Below are 19,708 nucleotides of genomic sequence, written 5' to 3' on the forward strand. Positions count from 1 at the left end.
GAAAAAGCCCTCGATAACTGTGGGCTGGAGGAATGAGTGAAGAAACAGTGAGGCTGGGTGTGGTGGCTCACACCTGTAATCCCAGGGCTTTGGGAAGTCGAGGCAGGAGGATGGCTTGAGCCCAGGAGTTGGAGACCAGCCTTGGCGACACAGTGAGACCCTGTCTCTACACTTTTTTTTTTTGAGACAGAGTCTTGCTCTGTCACCCAGGCTGAAGAGTAGTGTCACAATCTCAGCTCACTGCAATCTGCCTCCAGGGTTAAAGTGATTCTCATGCCTCAGCCTCCCAGGTAGCTAGGATTATAGGCATGTGCTACCACTCCTGTCTAATTTTTTGGTATTTCTTTTCAGTAGAGATGGGATTCACCATGTTGGCCAGGCTGGTCTTGAACTCCTGACCTCAAGTGATCCACCTGCCTTGGCCTCATCCCAAAGTGCTGGGATTACAGGCATGAGCCACCATGCCCTGCCCATTTTTTTTTTTTTTTTTAATTAAAGAAACAGCAGTTCCCAGGGATAGTGCTGACTGGCCCCAGGGAATGCACTGAGGGTGAGTGGATGGCTGTGCTCAGTGCTGGGAGATTGGCCTTTGAATTCACTTCTGCCTGACCCTCACTTTCCCCCTTTCTAGGAAAGATCAGAAATCCCCTACTAGATAATGGTACCAATGAAACTCAGAGGTGTGCTGGTACCTAGCACATGGTAGGTGCTCAGGAAATGACAGGTGTGTCCTCCTCGAGAGCTGACAGCTGTCCTGAGCCCCTTCCAGAGCAACTCCTGGACCAGCTATGAGTCAACTGTGGCTGGGCAGCAGGGATCCTCGAGTTCCTGTTCTGTAGCATGAGTCAGGCCCAGGTCGGAGAGGAGGGAGGTCACACTGGGGTCAGATGATGGACCCAGGCAGGATCAGACAAGCACCTGGCTGCCACCTTATCACGATGCCTGTTGCTAGTAACTGGATCTCAGAAATTAAGGCCCTGGGGCTGAATGAAGCATTCCAGCTCTGTGGGCCGAAATGTTGTTGATGTGGGCTGTATGATGCATAGATGCTTTTCAGATAGCACAGCTTGAAAAGATCCAGCAAGCCCCTGAAGGCATTGCCTTCACAGCTGCTGCTGCTGCTGCTGCTGGGGACAGAACCCCCAGCCCTAGAGCCTGCCCAGCCTGGGGATCCCCATCACCTCCATCAGAGCTCCTGAAGCTAGCCTGCCAGTTCAGAGCCCATCTCTGATTTCTGGAGAGCCTCTGTTCTTTATCTAGATCATCGCACTCACTAGTGAGGACCCAGTTGCACTTTCTACCAGGTTTTAGAGAACATCTGAGGAGTGGACATTCCTATTTTAACCCTCTTTCTCACTCCTCTGACTGAGCAGGGTCCATCATCCCCTGCTGCAAACTGTGACTATTCAGTACAATGGACAGTGCTCGAGCTTATGCTGTGCAATAGTCAATGTTTCAGCCACACTAGGCACATGCCCAGTGCCCGGCTCCTTATCGCTGGGAGCCACTGTCTCTCTTGTTTCTTATGGCAGATAACGATAGCTTGCCCATCTCTCAGGAACTAAGCATACCGCTCTAGACAGTCACTAACATGAACGGCCTTATTTAGGAATTAGGTGCCTCAGAGAGAGTCTTTGCAGGCTGAAACATGAAGGGAAGTGTCGTGGTGATGGGATTTTCTCTTTGCCTCCCAGATGTGCAGAAAAAGGCAGTGTAGGAACACACACACACCCGAACAGAGAACCAAAGCGTTCATTGAGTGCCTGCTGTGGACCGAGCCTTCTTAGGCACTGGGAGGGAGTGGGCAGAAAAGTGAGTTTGCACAGCACTTGCCTTTAGCAGCTCACAGTTGTATGGAGAAGATATGTGTCAGCAAATACTGCTTTTCCACTTCTGAAATTTATGGGACTATCCTGGGAAAACATCGAACCTGTTAAAATACGCAAAAAGTGAAGCAGCAGCTTTGCTGTAGGGAAAAACAAACCTCAGAAACCCTTAGTGACGGGCTACTGAACACGGGTTTGTAAGGCAGCCCTCTCCTGGTTCCACTGGCAACTGCACCAGCCGGGCCCTGCCAACCTGCTGGGGAAACAGTGTAGGGAGACGGCCTAGAGGGCCAAGGACAACAGGATCTGGTGACTTAGATAAAATGAATACAAATATATATGTATATAGATAATGTGACAATACCAGAGAGCAAAAGTGCTCCTCTCTTCCCTCTCTTCCTCTCCCTTCCTCCCTTCCCCAGGCTCCTCCTTCTCTGAGCCATCAGGGCCTGATGAGAAGGTCTTGGTCCCAGTGGAGGGTAGGAAAAGTCCCCATTTGTTTTGCTTCCTATTCCAAGCCCCAGAGGCCACAGGCGTCCGAGCTCCTCCTGGAGTGCTCAGTGCTGAGGCTCCTCACTGGAGCCTTGGCCCGCAGCCAGCAGCCAGCCCTCCCTGGCCAGCCTGGGGCCTGAACCCCTGCACGGGGAGGTGCTTGTCTGCCCGCACCTGGCAACCTGCCCTGAGACAGTCAGGATGAACAGGTTTGGCCGCCTGAACTGGCTGCAGCCTTTGCCTTTAGTAAGATAAAGGAAGAGTTGGAGCTTTCAGCCACAGCCAAAATAAAGTTTTCGGACTTTTTTTTTTTTCTCTTTGAAATAATTTCTAACCTATGAAAAAGTTGCAAGAACTTTTTTTTCCTGTATCATTTGGGAGTAAGTTGCTGGCCTGATGGCCCCTCACTCCTGAATTCTTTAATGTGTATTTCCTACAAACAAGGACATTCTCTCTCTCACATAACCACAATGCAGCCATTAACACCAGGAATTCCATCGCAATGTCCTCAGACCCCGTGAGTTTTCCCAGTTGTCCTGACGATGTCCTTTAGGGCAAAGGCTCCAGTTCAGACTCAGGCATGCTTGCGTGCGGCTGTCATGTCTGGTTAGTGCTCTCGAATCTAAAATAGTTCCTCTGTCTTGATTTCCATGACCTTGACACTTGTGAGGGTGACACGTCAGTTATTTAGTAGAACATCTCTCAGATGGGGTTTGCCAATGTTTCTTCATGAATCGATTCTGGTTCTGCATTTCCGGCAGGAAAATCATGGACACCATGCTGTATTCTTCCTATGGCATCCTGTCAGGGCCTGCACCATCTCAATTTGTTCTATGACCGGTGATGCTAACTCTGATGGCTTGATTAAGATGGTGTATGCCAGTCTTCTCCAAGGTAAATTACTTTTTTTCCTCTTTGTAATTAAAAAGCACTTTATGGAGAGATCCTTAAGTATCTTGATCTTCAGCAAACTTCCTCCCACTAGTTTTGGCATCACGGATGTTTCTTGGCCTAATTATTACTGTGATAGTTGCCAAGTTCACTAATACTTCTGCGTTTATTAGTTGGCATCTTCTGCACAGAAAAAGTATAATAAAAGAAAAAATACTTTCTCTTCTCTGCATTTATTTATTCATATTTTTATTTAACTTAGTATAGATTAAAGGATTTTTATTGTACTCATTATTTATTTTGGTTTTATTTTATTAATTGTAATTTGTTTTTGTTAATTAATTTATTTTTGAGATCGGCTCTTGCTCTGCCACCCAGGCTGGGGTACAGCAGTGTGATTATAGCTCACTGTCACCTTGAACTCTTGGGCTCAAGCAGTACTCCTGTCTCATCTTCCAAAATAGCTGGGACTTCAGGTGTGCACCATTATGCCGGGCTAATTTTTTTTTTTTTTTTTTTTAAGACTGAGTCTTGTTATGTTGCCCAGGCTGGCCTTGAACTCCTGGCCTCAAGTGAACTTCCTGCCTTGGTATCCCAAAGTGCTGGGGTGACAGCACCTGGCCTCATTATTTATTTTGACGCTGAAAATCTCCCAGCGTGGCCAAGGGGTCACCCCTTCAGCAGGCTTCTGTGTCCTTTTGCGACCCCCACTCCATTCTTTAGGCACTTCCTCGATTTCTGAAAGAAGATGTTCCTGGCTCATCTTGTGCTTTCCCTGTCCCACCCGTGGCATTGGCCATTTCTCCAAGGTACAGTCGTTTCTCTTGATGGAGAATGGGATATAGAAAACAGAGATCTTGGCATTAGCTCCCCTATTGCTTTGGAGAGATTGTTAGTGATTCTTGGACTGGAGTCAGGGATAGGATGTTGCCTTTAAGCGTTAACATTCTAAACCAGCAACTCCAAGGCTTGTTTGGGTGGTGGGCAACATGGAAAGAATGAGACTTTTTAATTAAAAAAGATATAATACCTATTGATTGAATAAATAATATTCTATAGGAAATAAAATCATCAGTGGAGTTAGCAAATATATGTATATGTACATATCTATGTGTTTATGTAAATATACATCCACACAATTTATATCTGTGTATCTGTTTATCTGTCTATCTGTCTGTCTGTCTACCTGCTTGTCTATCTTGAAGGCCTTGAGTCCACACTGAAACCTCTAATACCAAACCCATGATCACATGGTTAATTCAGTTCCTCCCTTTCCATACTTATAAAGCCATACTCCTTCAGCGTGTCTTCCATCATGCCTGTGTGTATACCCAGTCTCTCCTTGTAGCCACCACTGCCAGCATGGGTATCTTGTCTCTACTGGGACAAACACCCTCCCTGCTGATGTCCCGGCATGATGCCTGCCTTCCCGGCTCCACCTAATAGCTTTGGGACTGAATTATTCAGGAAGGCAGGCAACTCTTTGAACTTTTTGCTGACCAATGAATCATTGCTTTTCTTGATCTTTGGAATGTTTTGCTTATAACTTCTTTAAAATGATAGGTTTGCCTTTTTTTTTTTTTTTTTTTTGAGACAAGGTTTCACTTCTGTCACCCAGGCTGGAGTGCAGTGGCATGCTCTCTGCTCACTGCCTTCTAAGCTCAAACCATTCTCCTGCCTTAGCCTCCTGAGTAGCTGGGACCACAGGCTCATGCCACATTTAAATTTTAAAATAATAATTTTAAAATTTTAAATTATTATTATTAAAAACGATACTTTATTTGTAATTTTAATTTTTTGTGTGTGAAGATGGGGTTTTTCTATGTTCCCCCAGGCCATTCTCGAACTCCTGAGCTCCTCCCAAAGAGCTGGGATTACAGGAGTGAGCCACCGTGCTCGGCCTGTTTTGCCATTATTAAAGTATGAAATTTCATGAATAATGTATGCAAAGGAAAACCATTTCTCTACGCCCAACACTTCTGACGGCAAATATGTGGGTTTTCTACACAAAACAATTCCCTAGTTCTCTGCAGACACCAACTGTGTGTCCCACGATTTTAGTTTGGACACTAACTACTCAGGGTAGGGAAGAGCCTGAAGGTGAAAGGCTCTGTCCCACAAGACTGCTCCCATTTCAGATGCCAATCGCAAGTATTGGGTACTCACAGCTCTGTCTAGTTTGGCCACAAATCCAGGGTTCCCACCACTCCCTCCTTAGGTTCAATAATTAATGTCTTCCAGAACTCAAAGCCACTTTCTTTAGGTTTGCTGGTTTATCATAGAGGAGGTTGTACAAGATAGAAATGAATAGCCAGATGAAGAGGAAAGAGGATGAGGTCTGGAAGGGTCCTGAGTGCAGGAGCTTCTGTCCTCATGGAGTTGTGACGCACCGCCCTCCTGGCGCTGGTACGTGGATGTATTCTCCAACCTGGATGCTCGCCTACCCTGTAGTTTAGGGATTTTATTTTATTTTTTGACAGAGTCTCATTGTATCATCAGGCGGGAGTGCATCTTGGCTCACTGCAACCCCCGCCTCCCGGTTTCAAGTGATTCTCCTGCTTCAGACTCCCAAGTAGCTGGGACTGCAGGCATGCACCACCACACTCAGCTATTTTTCTATTTTTAGTAGAGACAGAGTTTCACCATGTTGGGCAGGATGGTCTCAATCTTCCTGACCTCGAGATCCATCTGCCTCGGCCTCCCAAAGTGCTGGGATTACAGGCGTGACTTTTATGGACACTTTATCACATAGGCATGATAGATTATTACTCAAGCCTTAGCTCTACTCCCCTCCCCAGAGTGTGGGGAATGGGGCTGAAAGTTCCAAGCTTCTAATCAGACATTGACCTTTCTTATGACCAGCCCCTATCCTGATACTATCCAGGAGCCCCCCAGCAGTCAGCTCATTAGAAAAAAAACCCTACTTCTATTGTCCAGGAAATTAGGAGCCCTGTGTCAGGAACAGGGATCGAAGACTAAATATTAGAACAAAAGGTGCTCCTAGCATCCCATCACCCAGGATATTACAAGGGTTTAGGAGCTCTGTGTCAGAAGCTGGGGGCAGAGATCCAATATATATATACTGAATTATGACATAATTTGGAAAACAGGGAAAGGGAGTCAATCATAATTCCAGCCCTCAATACAATCATTGTTTAGTATCTAAATGTATTTCCTTTTAGTTTTTTCCTGCAGTGCACCTGTTTTTCTTGTAAGCATAATTGTAAATGTAATGCTGCTACCTCTTTCCATTCTGCTTATTTACTTTAGACAATAAAAACATTCATGGCTTAAAAAACACCTGGCATGTACCAAGATTTGTATAGTTTGCTTTCTCTTTCTCACTTAATCCTTAACATAATCCTGGGAAGTAGGCATTTTCCTGATACAGGAAAGATAAAGAAACCAAGGCTCAAGGAGTCTCAGTTGTACTTCGGATAAGCAATAGAGCTAGCATTGGAACCCAGACAGCTTTGACTCTGAAATCTCTGCTCTACCCATTGTGGTATCCAACCACCCCAAAGCATAAGTATTTTTTTTGATAGTACACCACTAGTCCCGTAACTCTGATTTTACATGCAGACGCAGTATGCTAATGAGAGATGGTTTCACAACGTAACCATGCCTCTGTTGTCGGACACGTGAGCTACTATCTCTCACTCTATAAATAGCACCATGATTAACATCTTCATGGATATGGCTTTTAACCAGATTGTTTTTCTAAAGGGTTGCCCTAATTTGAATGCCAGACTTAAACCATAATAGCATATTATTATTAAAAAAATAGTTGATGCTTTTTTTAGGCAAAAGAATCTTGGTTTAATCAGCACATAGTTTAATACAGGCTTGGCTTTATTCAAGAAATATTTGGGGGTACCTGCTGTGTACCAGGAATGATGGTAGGAATGGCAGCTGTTTGTATGATATGACTCCCCCAGAAAGCCAGAACCGGGACACTTCAATCACTCTAACCCATGACTCAGCTGATGGTTTCAGGGGCTGTGCTGGAGAAGCCCTGGGGATATATGCCAAAAAAAATGGGTAGGTCTCTCAGCTCAGGGAAAATGTGATGCAGATTAGGTGGCATTGCCGGCTGACAGTTATGAAGTTACTGTCTCTTAGCTCCAAACCCATGCTTAGACTCTCAGCTTTGGGGTGCTGGAGTCCACTCTATGGCTCACGTGCACCTTGTCAGCTGGCTCCTGGCTGGGATGTGCAGATAGGGGGCGCCAGAGGGAGGCTGCAAGGCGTTGCTTTCTGCGGGCGTCCCCTCTGCTTGCTGTTTCTGTGAGCGGTGTGTCTTCACCCTGCCATCCAGTTGGCAGTTTTCCCTGCACTTGGAGAATTAGCCTCATTGTGCCCTCCCATTCAGAGATGCCAGCACCAGCCATCTCATACCCTTTCTTAGAGCTCTGGGTCCCAGGCCCACAGGGCCCTGCTTTTAGCACCCAACTTAGAGGAGGAACCCCTGAAACTCAACTTAGAAGTTCGAGTTTCAGGGGCTTCTCCTCTAAGTTTCCAAGTTTTTTTTTTGTTTTGAGATGGAGATTTGCTCTTGTTGCCTGGGCTGGAGTGCAATGGTGTGACCTTGGCTCACGGCAACCTCTGCCTCCTGGGTTCAAATGGTTTTCTCCTGCCTCAGCCTCCCGAGTAGCTGGGATTACAGGCATGTGCCACCATGTCCAGCTAATTCTGTATTTTTAGTAGAGATGGGGTTTCTCCATGTTGGTCAGGCTGGTTTCGAACTCCTGACCTCAGGTGATCTGCCCGCCTCGGCCTCCCAAAGTGCTGAGATTTCAGGCATGAGCCATCACGTCCGGCTAGTTTTCAAGTTTTTATAACCTCTAACTTCTTCCCTCTGTCACCACAGCCCTACTAGCTATGGTAGCTACTTCTGCTAGTTCTGTGATATTTTAGAGTTAGTCTTTCACTTACCCAGTCAACAACTCTATACCTAGTTAATAATTCTTATTTATGTATTTATTTTTTGAGACAGGGTCTCATTCTGTCACCAAGGCTGGAGTGCAGTGGCGTGATCTTGGTTCACTGCAACCTTTGTCTCCTGGGCTCAAGCTGTCCTCCTGCCTCTGTCTCCTGAGTAGCTGGAATTATAGACACATACCACCACACCTGATGAGTTTTTAAAATTTTTTGTAGAGACGTGGTTTTGGAATGCTGCCTAGGGTGGTCTCAAACTCCTGGGCTCAAGAGATCCACCTGCCTCTGCCTCCCAAAGTGCTGGGATTACAGATGTGAGCCATTGTGCCAGCCTCAGTTAATAATTAATTACATTGCTTCTCTCCGTTCAAGTAACTGATGTGGGTATTTTCTTCTATTGAACCTGACTGATAAAGGACAGGCCTTGAGTCCCCAAGTGGCTGAGGTCCTGTGGTAACTACATGTGTTCTTTTTGTTTTATTTAACAGTGTACACAGAGACATGAGGAAATTGTACCTCAAAGAAGTCGATTTAAAAAAATCCTTGAGGATTGGTTGAAGTCTGTTTAATAAGCTATTGGAACTTGGGATCCCTTTCGCCACTCAGAATAAGCAAATTCTGTTCATCCTCACCTCAGCAGAAGTTTATTCTCTGGAGATGGCTAGATAGAGGGTCTTTGTAACAAGGTATGGTACATCCTATTGAGGGCATAGACACTTGACTGAAAAGATAAAAGAATAAGTGAAAGTTTACAACTGAATGTTGAGACCCCTCTATCCTCTTTCCTCACTTTGTTTTCAGACAGCCAGAAGCCAAGCTTATACATTCCAGGCAGTGATTTGGAAAATTCTTCTCTGTGCATGACCAGCCGAGAAAGAAACCCCCAAAACATTGACACTGTGATTTCTCTGTGTGAACGGTTTAGCTAGTCCGCCAAGGTTGACCTGCCTCATTCATGCCTGTGGAGTGACTAACAAGGCTTCAGTGATACCCCCTGAAACGTGAGTCATCCGTAAGCCACTCCTCATCAGAGAAGAGCCTCTCATGTAAGCTTAGACCACAAACAGCAACAACAAGAACAACCCAAAACGTAAAAAAATAAAAAATTGTGAGCAGAGACTAAGTGGAAAGATGGAAATAAAAAAAATTATTTTAAACATTAATATATTAAAATTTATTTAAATAAAGTAAAAATAAATAAAAATGAAATTATCAATATTAGTTAATACTGATATTCTCCCTTTTATTAATATTCTCAGGGAGAAAAAGAAGATATTTCATCTTGGAAACAAGAACAAAATGCAATAAAAATGGTGTAGTCAGAAAACAAGATAAGCCTTAGGAAGTTAAAACAAGGATAGCGGAAATGCAAAATTTAGTAAAAGACTTGGAAGGGAATATGAAAGAAATCAAAATAGTCGAGAAAAAAGACAAAGTGCTAGGAAACAGGAGAGCAAAGAATACACAGTCAGAGACCCAGTTCAGGAGTTAGTTCCAGCAACTGAATGAGGAGAGTTCTAGAAAAAGAAAACAAAGAATGTAAAGGAAGAAAACTCAAAGAAATAGCCTGAGAAAATTTCCAGAACATAAAGATACAAGTTTGTTGATTGCAATAGTCCCCTAAATCCCCAAAAGATCAAGACATTTCACGGTGACAAGGAAGATTCAACAAAGTTATGGCTGGGGGGAGATTTCACATTAAAAAATCTAGAATCAGGCTAGGTGCGGTGGCTCAAGCCTGTAATCCCAGCACTTTGGGAGGCCGAGGCAGGTGGATCACGAGGTCAAGAGATCGAGACCATCCCGGTCAACATGGTGAAACCCCGTCTCTACTAAAAATACAAAAAATTAGCTGGGCATGGTGGTGCGTGCCTGTAATCCCAGCTACTCAGGAGGCTGAGGCAGGAGAATTGCCTGAACCCAGGAGGCGGAGGTTGCGGTGAGCCGAGATCGCGCCATTGCACTCCAGCCTGGGTAACAAGAGCGAAACTCCGTCTCAAAAAAAAAAAAAAAAAAAAATCTAGAATCAGAATGGTTTCGGACTTCTCAGCGTGGTACTGGTGGCTGGAAGGCAATGGACACCCTCAAAATATCGAGGGCAAGCATTTTACAACTCGGAATTCCACGGCTGCCAAAACTATGAATTAGTCTTGAGAATAAAAAGATTCAGACATGTACTCTCAACACATTTTCCTCACAAACCCCAGAAAGCTACCAGAGGATATGCTCTATCAAAACTAGAAAGTAAACTAAGGAAGAGATAGACTGTAGGAGACAGAGAGTCTCCTGCAAGAGACGAATCCTAGCCTGATGATGGTGACATGAGGTACCAAGGTGAGAACAGTGCATCAGGTCTGGAGAGCACCCAGTCCAGGTGGGAATCGGGAGACACTCTGGGAAAAATGGCTCCAGATAGAATAGTTGATATGTTCAATTAATCTATCAGTGAAGGAGATTCTGGAATGATGTATTAACTCTGGGAAAAGTAAAAGTAGGGAAGCATATGGATTAAATGGTTGCAAAAGTAAGTGAAGTATACTATGCCCCTTTGCTTTGAGTATCAATTAATGAAAGAATTCTATAAGGATGAGGGGAGGTGGGAGATGTGGTGGTCTTGGGATCATTGTTAAAGAGAAGTAAATTCTTACTTTGCAGAGTGAGAAGTCAATAGTTAATGCTCAAACCTAAGAAGTTGAGAAGTGGCAGTATAAATATGTTATTTAGAGATATGGATATAAAATTTAAAATAGGCTAAAACTTGAATGTGGTTGCCATTGGGGAGTGGACATTGTGTGGAGGTAAGAGCTGTTATTTTTCAAAATGAGTCTTATGGTTCGCTTCTTTAAACCACACTTGTATAACTTTTTTTTTTTTTTTTTTTTTTTAAACAAGATCTCATTCTGTTATCCAGGCTGTGCAAAGGCACAATCATGGCTTGCTGCAACCCTTATCTCCTGGGTTCAAGTGATCCTCCCAGACCTCAGCCTTCTGAGTAGCTAGGACTACAGGTGCATGCCACTTTGGTCTTAAAAAAAATTTTTTTTTTGGGAGAGACAGGGTCTCACTATTTGCCCATGCTGGTCTTGAACTCCTGGACTCAAATGATCTTTCTGTCTTGGCCTCCTAAAGTGTTAGCATTACAGGCGTGAGCCAGCACCATGCCTGGCCAGCATGTATAGCTTTGATAAAAATCTATATATTCATATCGACATTTATCTATCTGCGGAGCATATTGGAAAGTGGTGGCTGAAGTGGAGAAAGGCGACATTTTCCCCCTCATTGTGCTAGGATACTCAGCTAACAGGATAAAAAGCTAATGCGCTAATGACAGTGGATGGGGAAGTTTGGTCTTTTGCTAGAGCTGAAAGCAGCTTCATCAGAGGCTTTGAGTTTCTTGAACCCTGGAGCCAAAGGCCTTGGGAGAGAAGCCTGTTTGTCTAGCAGAGCCAAGACGCTCTGAGTTACCTGAGTTGGGTGAATCCACTCTCTCAGGACGAGAGAAGGAGCCAGCCCTGGCTGTGAGATCTATGGACGCTGGCTGCCCTAGAGAGAGACTCACTCTATTTACCTGGGAGAAAAGTGCGCTTATCTGTTCATACCTGGAGCAGCCAGATAACTTGGGGGTTCTCCTCACTCTTCAGAGTGCTGCTAGCCTGGAAGAGAAAATCAGCAGTAAAACAGGTGCCTTCTACTTGAGGACAACGGAACAAAGAAGATAGAACTTTTCTTTTCTTTTTTTTTTTTTTGAGATGGAGCTGCGTTCTTTTCACCCAGGCTGGAGTATAGTGGCACAATCTTGGCTCACTGCAACATCCACTTCCTGAGTTCAAGTGGTTCTCCTGTCTCAGACACCTAAGTAGCTGGCATTACAGGTGTCTGCCACCACACCCAGCTAATTTTTAGTATTTTTAGTAGAGACGGCGTTTCATCATGTTGGCCAGGCTGGTCTTGAACTCCTGATCTCAGGTGATCCACCCACCTTGGCATCCCAAAGTTCTGGGATTACAGGCATGAGTCATGGTGCCTGACCAAGAAAACAGAACTTTAAAACAATCCACAGCACCAAATATAACCTCCATGGTCATGCAGCAGCATATTACTAAGAAATGATCTGGAAATAAGAATAAGCTTTTGGCAATCAAAAAAAAAATAAATCTTAAACTTAAAATTCAACAGAGGAAGTAAAATGTAGAATAAATACTGCTGGGCCATGGGGGAGGTCATTTAGAATGTCAAATGGAGAAACTATGTTGCGACAGAACAAAAACATAATGAAATGGAAATGATGAATGAGAAGATAAGAGCGGTGATGCTAAAGCTAGGAGATCTTGTGTGTGAGTATTTGTTCCAGAAGAAGAGAAAGGAACAAATGGAGTAGAATCAATAAGGAAAGAAACAGAGCAAGAAAATGTCTCTGACCCAGAGAAGACTTGAATTTTGAGCTCAGAAGCATTCTTTGAGTGCCTAGAAACACAAAACGAGACCTGGACGTGATCACATGCTGTGAAATTTCTGAACTTCAAAGGAAAAGAAAAAAAATCCTAAAAAATTCCAGATGCAAAAACAACCAACGACAAAACCATTTACCTGAAAAGGAAAGAGAATCAGAAGGCCACTGAAGGCGTCTTTTGCAACTTGGGAAGCCCAAGGAGCATGGAACAATACTCAAAATTTCTGGGGAAAGTTCTCAGATCTAAGAATCATGACCAAAATCCTATTTAAGCGTGAGGAGAGAAGACAGACTTTTCAGATATACAAAGATATCCTATGAAGGATTCCTAAGGAAACTATCCAAGAAGGTAGTCTAGGTAATTGAAACTTAAATTTGAGGCCGGATGCGGTGGCTCAAGTCTGTAATTCCAGCACTTTGGGAGGCCTAAGCGGGTGGATCACGAGGTCAAGAGATCGAGACCATCCTGGTCAACATGGTGAAACCGCGTCTCTACTAAAAAAAATACAAAAAAATTAGCTGGGCATGGTGGTGCGTGCCTGTAATCCCAGCTACTCAGGAGGCTGAGGCAGGGGAATTGCCTGAACCCAGGAGGTGGAGATTGCGGTGAGCTGAGATCACGCCATTGCACTCCAGCCTGGGTAACAAGAGCGAAACTCCATCTCAAAAAAAAAAAAAAAAGAAACTTAAATTTGAAAAACCAATAAAACAATTTAAAACTCACAATAGAGGAAGATAAAAAGCACAAGAAACAGTGGAGAGCAATAAATCTAGCAAAGCGTGTACTAAATAAATGAATGATGAGAAAGTGATTTTCAACTACTGTAAATTAGAAAGAGTTTCTGAAAGAGAAGACAAGGAAGAAAAACCCTTAGTAATAGTTTGAAACTAAAATGATGGATTATTCCCATCAAACCCAGGATTTGGGATAGAGGGGCTTGTGGGGATGAGGATGGAGAAATAAAAGGTGCTCTAGGTGTGATCTAAATTGAGGGGATTACATTACTGTATGCTTTTGGTATGATGATAGTGAAATATGGGTTCAAATATAACTTGAAAGATGAAAGTAACTATTAGTAGGCTTGTGGTAGATAGAAAAACTTCCAACTACCAGGGAGGGGAAACTTGAGTAGCTATAATTCCTTCCCATGTTCTTTAATTATTATTTTATTATTATTATTTTTGAGACAGGGTCTCACTCTGTCACTCATGCTGGAGTGCAGTGACACAATCTCGGTTCACTGCAACTTCTGCCTCCTGGGCTCAAGAGATCCTCTCACCTCAGCCTCCCATGTAACTGTAACTGGGACTACAGGTGCATGCCACCACGCCCAGCTCTTCTTCTCCTCTCCTCCTTCTCCTCTTCCTTCTCTTCTTCCTCCTCCTCCTCCTTCTTTTTCTTTTTTGTATATTTTGAAGAGACAGGGTTTTGCTATGTTGTCTAGGCTGGTCTTGAACTCCTGAGCTCAAGTAATTGCCTGCCTTGGCCTCCCCAAGTGCTGGGATTACAGGCATGAGCTACCACACCTGGCCAGTGTTCTTTAATTTTTGACTTGTTTTAAATGATGAGGCTGCCCTGATGAATTGCCTTCGTAATTATAAATAATGAAGTAAGAAACACTGCAAAGTTAATAGTGTTCAAAGACACCCCATGGTGACATAAGCAAGGTCTTCGGAGAAACTGCTTTCTTCCATCTCTTACATTCTTTCCCTGTATGCTTTCCCCACTACCCAGAAACAATGACTAATGACTGTCACTAGGGAAAAGGGCTAGAGAATGGCATGTAGGTGACTTCATGAAGCCCCAGAGTAAGAACTGAGTAACATAGGATGCAAATAAAGATGGCTCTCTGCATACTTACAAGTTTTTATTTGTTAGGGAAGGGAGATGTGCTGGCATGCACTACAGGGGACTGGTAATTCTCACCTTTAGAAAACTGGACTCTGTGATGGGATTTGGGAGACACCAGGCTAAAAGCCATCAGTGGAGCAGCATGCTGAGATTCCTGGCCTAGAAATTAAGGTGCCTCAGTTTTAGCTGTGTCTCTGCCATTTTTGTGAGCCATGTGTCTTTGTGTAGCTCACTTAAGCCCTCTGAGACCAATTTTCCCACCCTAGGAAAACCGTGTGGTTGCACATAGTCAGCACTCTTAAAATCTCTCAAAGTGTCTGCTGAATAAATAATGAACAAGCAAATGAGTAAAATGTCTTGTCAAAGGTCGCCCTCAGTGTGAGCTGTGCCTGAACCCACAGGTGTCCTGATGCAGACTGATTCAGCTTCGCTCACCTCCCCCGCTCACTCACCGGTCTCAGCACTTTGAACACCTATCGGAAAATCTGCTCCTGGTTCTCCACAGAGCACAGCACCAGGGTGCAGACCACCACGTCCACAGAGCCATCGGCCACCTGGTGCATGTTCTCCCCGACAGCTACCACAAAGCGCTCAAACTTCACGTGACGGTTCTCAGCAATGCTCTTGATCAAAAACTTCTCAAAGTTGGGGTTCTGGTCAATACAGGTCACCCTGCACCCAGGTGGGTAGAATTTGAAGTTGGTCCCGTGCCACAGCCCACCTCCAGCAGGGAGAGCTTCCCGGAAGGGCCCGCAAACTCCTGCAGGTTGCTGAAGAGCTCCCACTTCTTGCTTGCCATCTGTTCGTTGTACATCACAGAGAACCTCACCAAGAAGTAGGGGAACCATTTTTTGCACATCCAGCTCCACAAGCTCAGAAAGTTCAGCAGGTACATGGGAAATGCCAGGATGCCAATGGCCAGAAAGAGAAGGTGAGTGAGGACTGTCAGTGTATAGGAAGGCGCACCCACAGGCACAGGTATGGGGAAGAGGGGAGCATGTTGAGGGAAGGTAAGACACTGTAGAATCCCTTCCCTGAGAACCACGTAGTGGCCAAATAAGGGACAAATTAAGGGAGGTGATGTCCCTAGTCCCATTCTTCTTGGGCCCCCATCAGGAAGAGAGGCTAGGAATATCCACAAACATGGCAGATGTCTCAAGGACCATCTGCTATAATCACTTCAACAACAGCTTCAGTTTGTTGGCTTTTTAAAATGTGTTCAGAGAGGTTTAGGTATATTGCATACATTACCTCCTTCCATACTTAAACCTCATGAGATAATCACTATTGAGTTCCTGTTTTACAGATGAAGAAACTGAGTCTCACCGAGGTCAGCTACAAGGTCACGTAGCTAGGAAGAGGTATTCTGAGTCAAACAAGAGTCCACACCTTCTGCCACCGCACCGTAGTGTTGAGACTACTGATCTCCTTGATGGAGAGTAACTGTCACGTGGACGAGACCAGAGAAAGTGTATGCAGGTTGTTCAGGTGCAGAGAAGCTGGAGGGAACAGACCTACAAAGTGTTGTTTGTTTCCCCTGGCAGCAGCACTAGTCCTTCTCTTAGAGTCTGTAAAGCCGTCTCTGAACTAGCCTCCTTTCCACCTGTGGATATATAGCTATATCGCTGGCTGCCATCAGCTCCTCCTTTTTGTCGTAGAGATCAAGGTGTCTCTCCTGGGCACCACGACTGGCCTCACCCAGACTCTTCTTTTTTTCATTGTTATCTTATTTTTTTTAATTGCGTTTTAGGTTTTGGGGTACATGTGAAGAACATGCAAGATTGTTGCATAGGTACACACGTGGCAGTGTGGTTTGCTGCCTTCCTCCCCATCACCTAATTCTGGCATTTCTCCCCGTGCTCTCTCTCCTCACCCAGACTCTTAAACCCACCTCGCCGGACCTTGTTCTATTACTTAGCTTCACTCTCTCTCATGTTTAAGAGATCTCAAACATGTCTCTGTCTCCTCCTCTGCCAACTTACATGCTCCGGTCTCCCCCATTCTAAAATCTATCTTTTCCTTTAGCTTGCTTTTCATCCAGCTTCCTTTCCATCCCAGCTCTTCTTCCTACGGAACTGGCTTAGATTTGGTAATTGGCACTCATTGTTTCTCCTTCCTTTCCCCATTGAAACCTCAGCTCCTGACATTTGACTTCTTCCCCCACAGCTCCAGTAAAATTCATGCAGCCAACTCGGCCAAGAAACTTAGCTATGAAGGGAAAGGGGCGAGTAGCCAGAGGGAGAGGAAGAGGAGGGGAGAGAGAAGCGTTGGAAGTATCAGGAAGGGGAACAATTGGTGGGCTGCAGTATGAGGGGAGGTGAGAGAGAACAGTGTCTGGGGCAGGGGTGGAGGAGAGTCTGTCCCTAGAGGCTGGAGGGAGGGAGGAAGGGTAGCAGGGTGGGGAAAGGAAGGTACAGGAGTTTTTACCAGATAGTCTTGATTTTCGCAGTGAAGAAGGATGCTATGATTCTTTGTTGAGGATGAGAGGTGAGAGTGGAGGGTAGGGGATAGGGAGGGAGTCGAGAAGCTTTGCAATAGTAACCAGGAGGCCCGAGAGACACTGCTGACCAAAGGCAGTGCCCAGAGAAGTGCCCAGTGGCAAAACGGATGCCGCTGAGCTGGAGACCGCATTGGTGGTCACACCAGACCTTGAAGATGTGCTTTCTCTACTAATGCTCTGCAGGCTAGAGCTCGAGGAGAGGAGTCTGAGGTTTAGGCAGAATAGGGCTAGAGGTTTATCCAGGTGGGGACTGAAGAGCCAGGGGTGAGAGAGTGAGGGTGAAAGTTAGGGAACCCAAGCTGGAAAGAAAGGTGAAAGGAGGGTGGGGTGTGGGGAGAAAATGGAACAGCCAAGTTCAGGACTGGGGGTACCGGTGTAGCTGAGGAATCCACACAGTGAGAGTTGTTATCAACGGCTCTGCAAGTTCAGGACTGGGGGTATCGGTGTAGCTGAGGAATCCATGACAGTGAGAGTTGTTATCAATGGCCCTGCAGTTTAGGACCTAGAGTGTGACCTCAGGTATAGGCAAGAGAAAAAGGATGTGAGTCAGAGAATTGAGGAGCTCAAGGAACTCTAAGGATGAGATGCGGGGTGGGCCATTTGCACTGAGTGAGGGAACTCAGGGTGGAGAGGAGGCAGGACCCAGGGGCCAGAGTCCCCAGTGAGCATGAAGGGAGTCCCGGTCAGGAGGGGGCGTGGGGCCAGCAGAGATCAGCCTCAGGCAGGCCTGGTGGAACTGGATGGCAGGAGCCCACAGGAGTTTTAGAACCACAGTGATCTGTGCAATCAATATATAAAGGCTAAAAACGCAATCAGTACATGAAGGATTTCCTTTTCAACCAACAGTATTCCAGTGGATGATCAATTCACAGGATTAAATGAATTGACCAATTCATTTCACTTCCCTATGGACAGTATTTAGGACATCTCTATTTTTTCACAAATATGCCACATTCCAATTCACATTCCAAGATAATGAAAAAAATTAATATATTTTTTTCTTTATGAGTCAGAGTACATGTTTTTAGGGGATAGACCATGAGTAATAGTTCTCAAAGTACAGCAAGGAGGCAAACAGAATGCCTCCTCTCTGGGAAAGGAGTCGCAGGGGCTGCGGGGACAGAGTAATCTAGGGCAGGTTTAGCAGAGCCAGGCAAAGCAAGAGGACTGGGGGCTGCCTGGAGGGTAGTGGGAAGAAAGTGGGGGTGTGCTTGGCTGTGTGTGTAACACAGGGCTATGGAGATGGGAGCCTATGTCTGGAGCGGGCAGATGACCAATGGGGAAAGACTGTGGGATTAACTTGCCTCACAATTCTGCCCAGGATTTCCTAAGGTGGTCTTGGTGAGGCCAATGGAGACAGAGGCCGGATGCGTGGCTGCACTGTGAATTCCTGCGGGCAGGAATCTTGTCTGCAGCCTCTCGAGTTGGCAGTGCCTTGGGAAGCCCTCCAGAGGATGTTTGTGTGCGCTGCCTGGCACCGAGTGGGCTCCTAGTGCTGGCCTGTGAATAGAGAGGCAGGAGGAGACTGGCCGGGGCTGGAACAGCCTGGAATGCTTCAGGGAGGGGAGGAGAGGCCAAGGGGTGAATGTCAGGCAGGCCCCGGAATGGGGAAATATTGCTCGAAGTGCCACCCCCCAAAGCCAGATGTGGGCCTGAAAAAGCCCAGAGACCTTTTCTCCTTCCCGTTGTCCTCCCCAGCCCTCTGCAGGTATGGAATCTGGGGATTTCATCTTGGGTGAAAAAAATCCATGGCCCAGGGAGGGGCAGTGACTGTCCAGGGCCCCAAGGCAGCAGCAGTGTCCTGGCAAAGATTTCCCAGCCAGGCTTTAGGGGAGAAGTGGATGCAGGAACTCCTGGCCTAGGTGGGCACAGCCTCCAGAGTGCAGATCCTGCAGGGGGCTGGAGGTGGGGAGGGATGAGAGGGCCAGAGGCAGAACTTGTCGGGGAGGTATGGGAAGGCAGGCGTTGGTGTGAGAGGCAGTAGTGAAAAAAAGAGTTGAAGATGAGCCCTGAGGGGTAAGGAAGTTGGAGTGTGAGTGTGTGTGTGTGTGTGTGTGTGTGTGTGCGTGTGTGTAAATTAAACAATTGGTCTCTTTTGCCTGCTTGGGCATTGAAGAATGAGGGCAATGAGATTCCCATGAATGCAAATATCACAGGGCCAGGTAATCCGTGGACTCTTCAAGCGACAACCAGGCGCAATTCCAGGTTGACTCTCTCTCTCTCACACACACATGCACGCTCTGCAGCCAATGCCACAGCAGGTCTCCTTGAGCACCCCTCTGCCTCTGGCCTAAGCTGACCCAACGCCCGCCCATGGCTAGGGTAGAGAGGAGGCAGGGAGGGGGCTGGTGAGTCTCCACTAAGATCACTGAGAAAGGGTGACATTCTTTAGCCTTGCTGGAAGTCCTCGTGCTTTAACTGAAATAGCCAACCAGGAAGGACATTCCGTCCCCACCCTCAGCTCCTCCAAGGGCTTGGTCTGAGGTGACAAACCTGGCCAGCTCATTGGGAGGGGCTAGAGGTGGGCTAAAGGCAGAGGAAGCCAGGCCTGAGAAGAGAGGGTGTGACAAGCATAGCTGGGCCTCCTGGGGAGTGAGGCCAGCACTCAGGCTTTGCCGGGTATTCCCTGTGCCAGCACAAGGTTCACTTGCCTTGACTGGGTTTGAAACTGCTGGGAAATGTTTGGTGGTGGCTTCACGGGAGGAAGATGATGACCGCTGAGGGCCTTTAAACAGAAAAATGGTGGAGGGAGATGGAGG

General features: G+C 45.9%; 1 pseudogene; it reads right to left on the bottom strand.

The window, feature by feature from the left end:
* Positions 1–11,740: 11,740 nt before the first annotated feature.
* LOC101045207 (thiol S-methyltransferase TMT1A-like) lies at positions 11,741–15,545 on the bottom strand (annotated as a pseudogene).
* Between the last annotated feature and the right edge of the window lie 4,163 nt (positions 15,546–19,708).

The sequence above is a fragment of the Saimiri boliviensis genome, chromosome 7 (assembly GCF_048565385.1).
Source record: "Saimiri boliviensis isolate mSaiBol1 chromosome 7, mSaiBol1.pri, whole genome shotgun sequence".
In the NCBI taxonomy this organism is placed as follows: Eukaryota; Metazoa; Chordata; class Mammalia; order Primates; family Cebidae; genus Saimiri; species Saimiri boliviensis.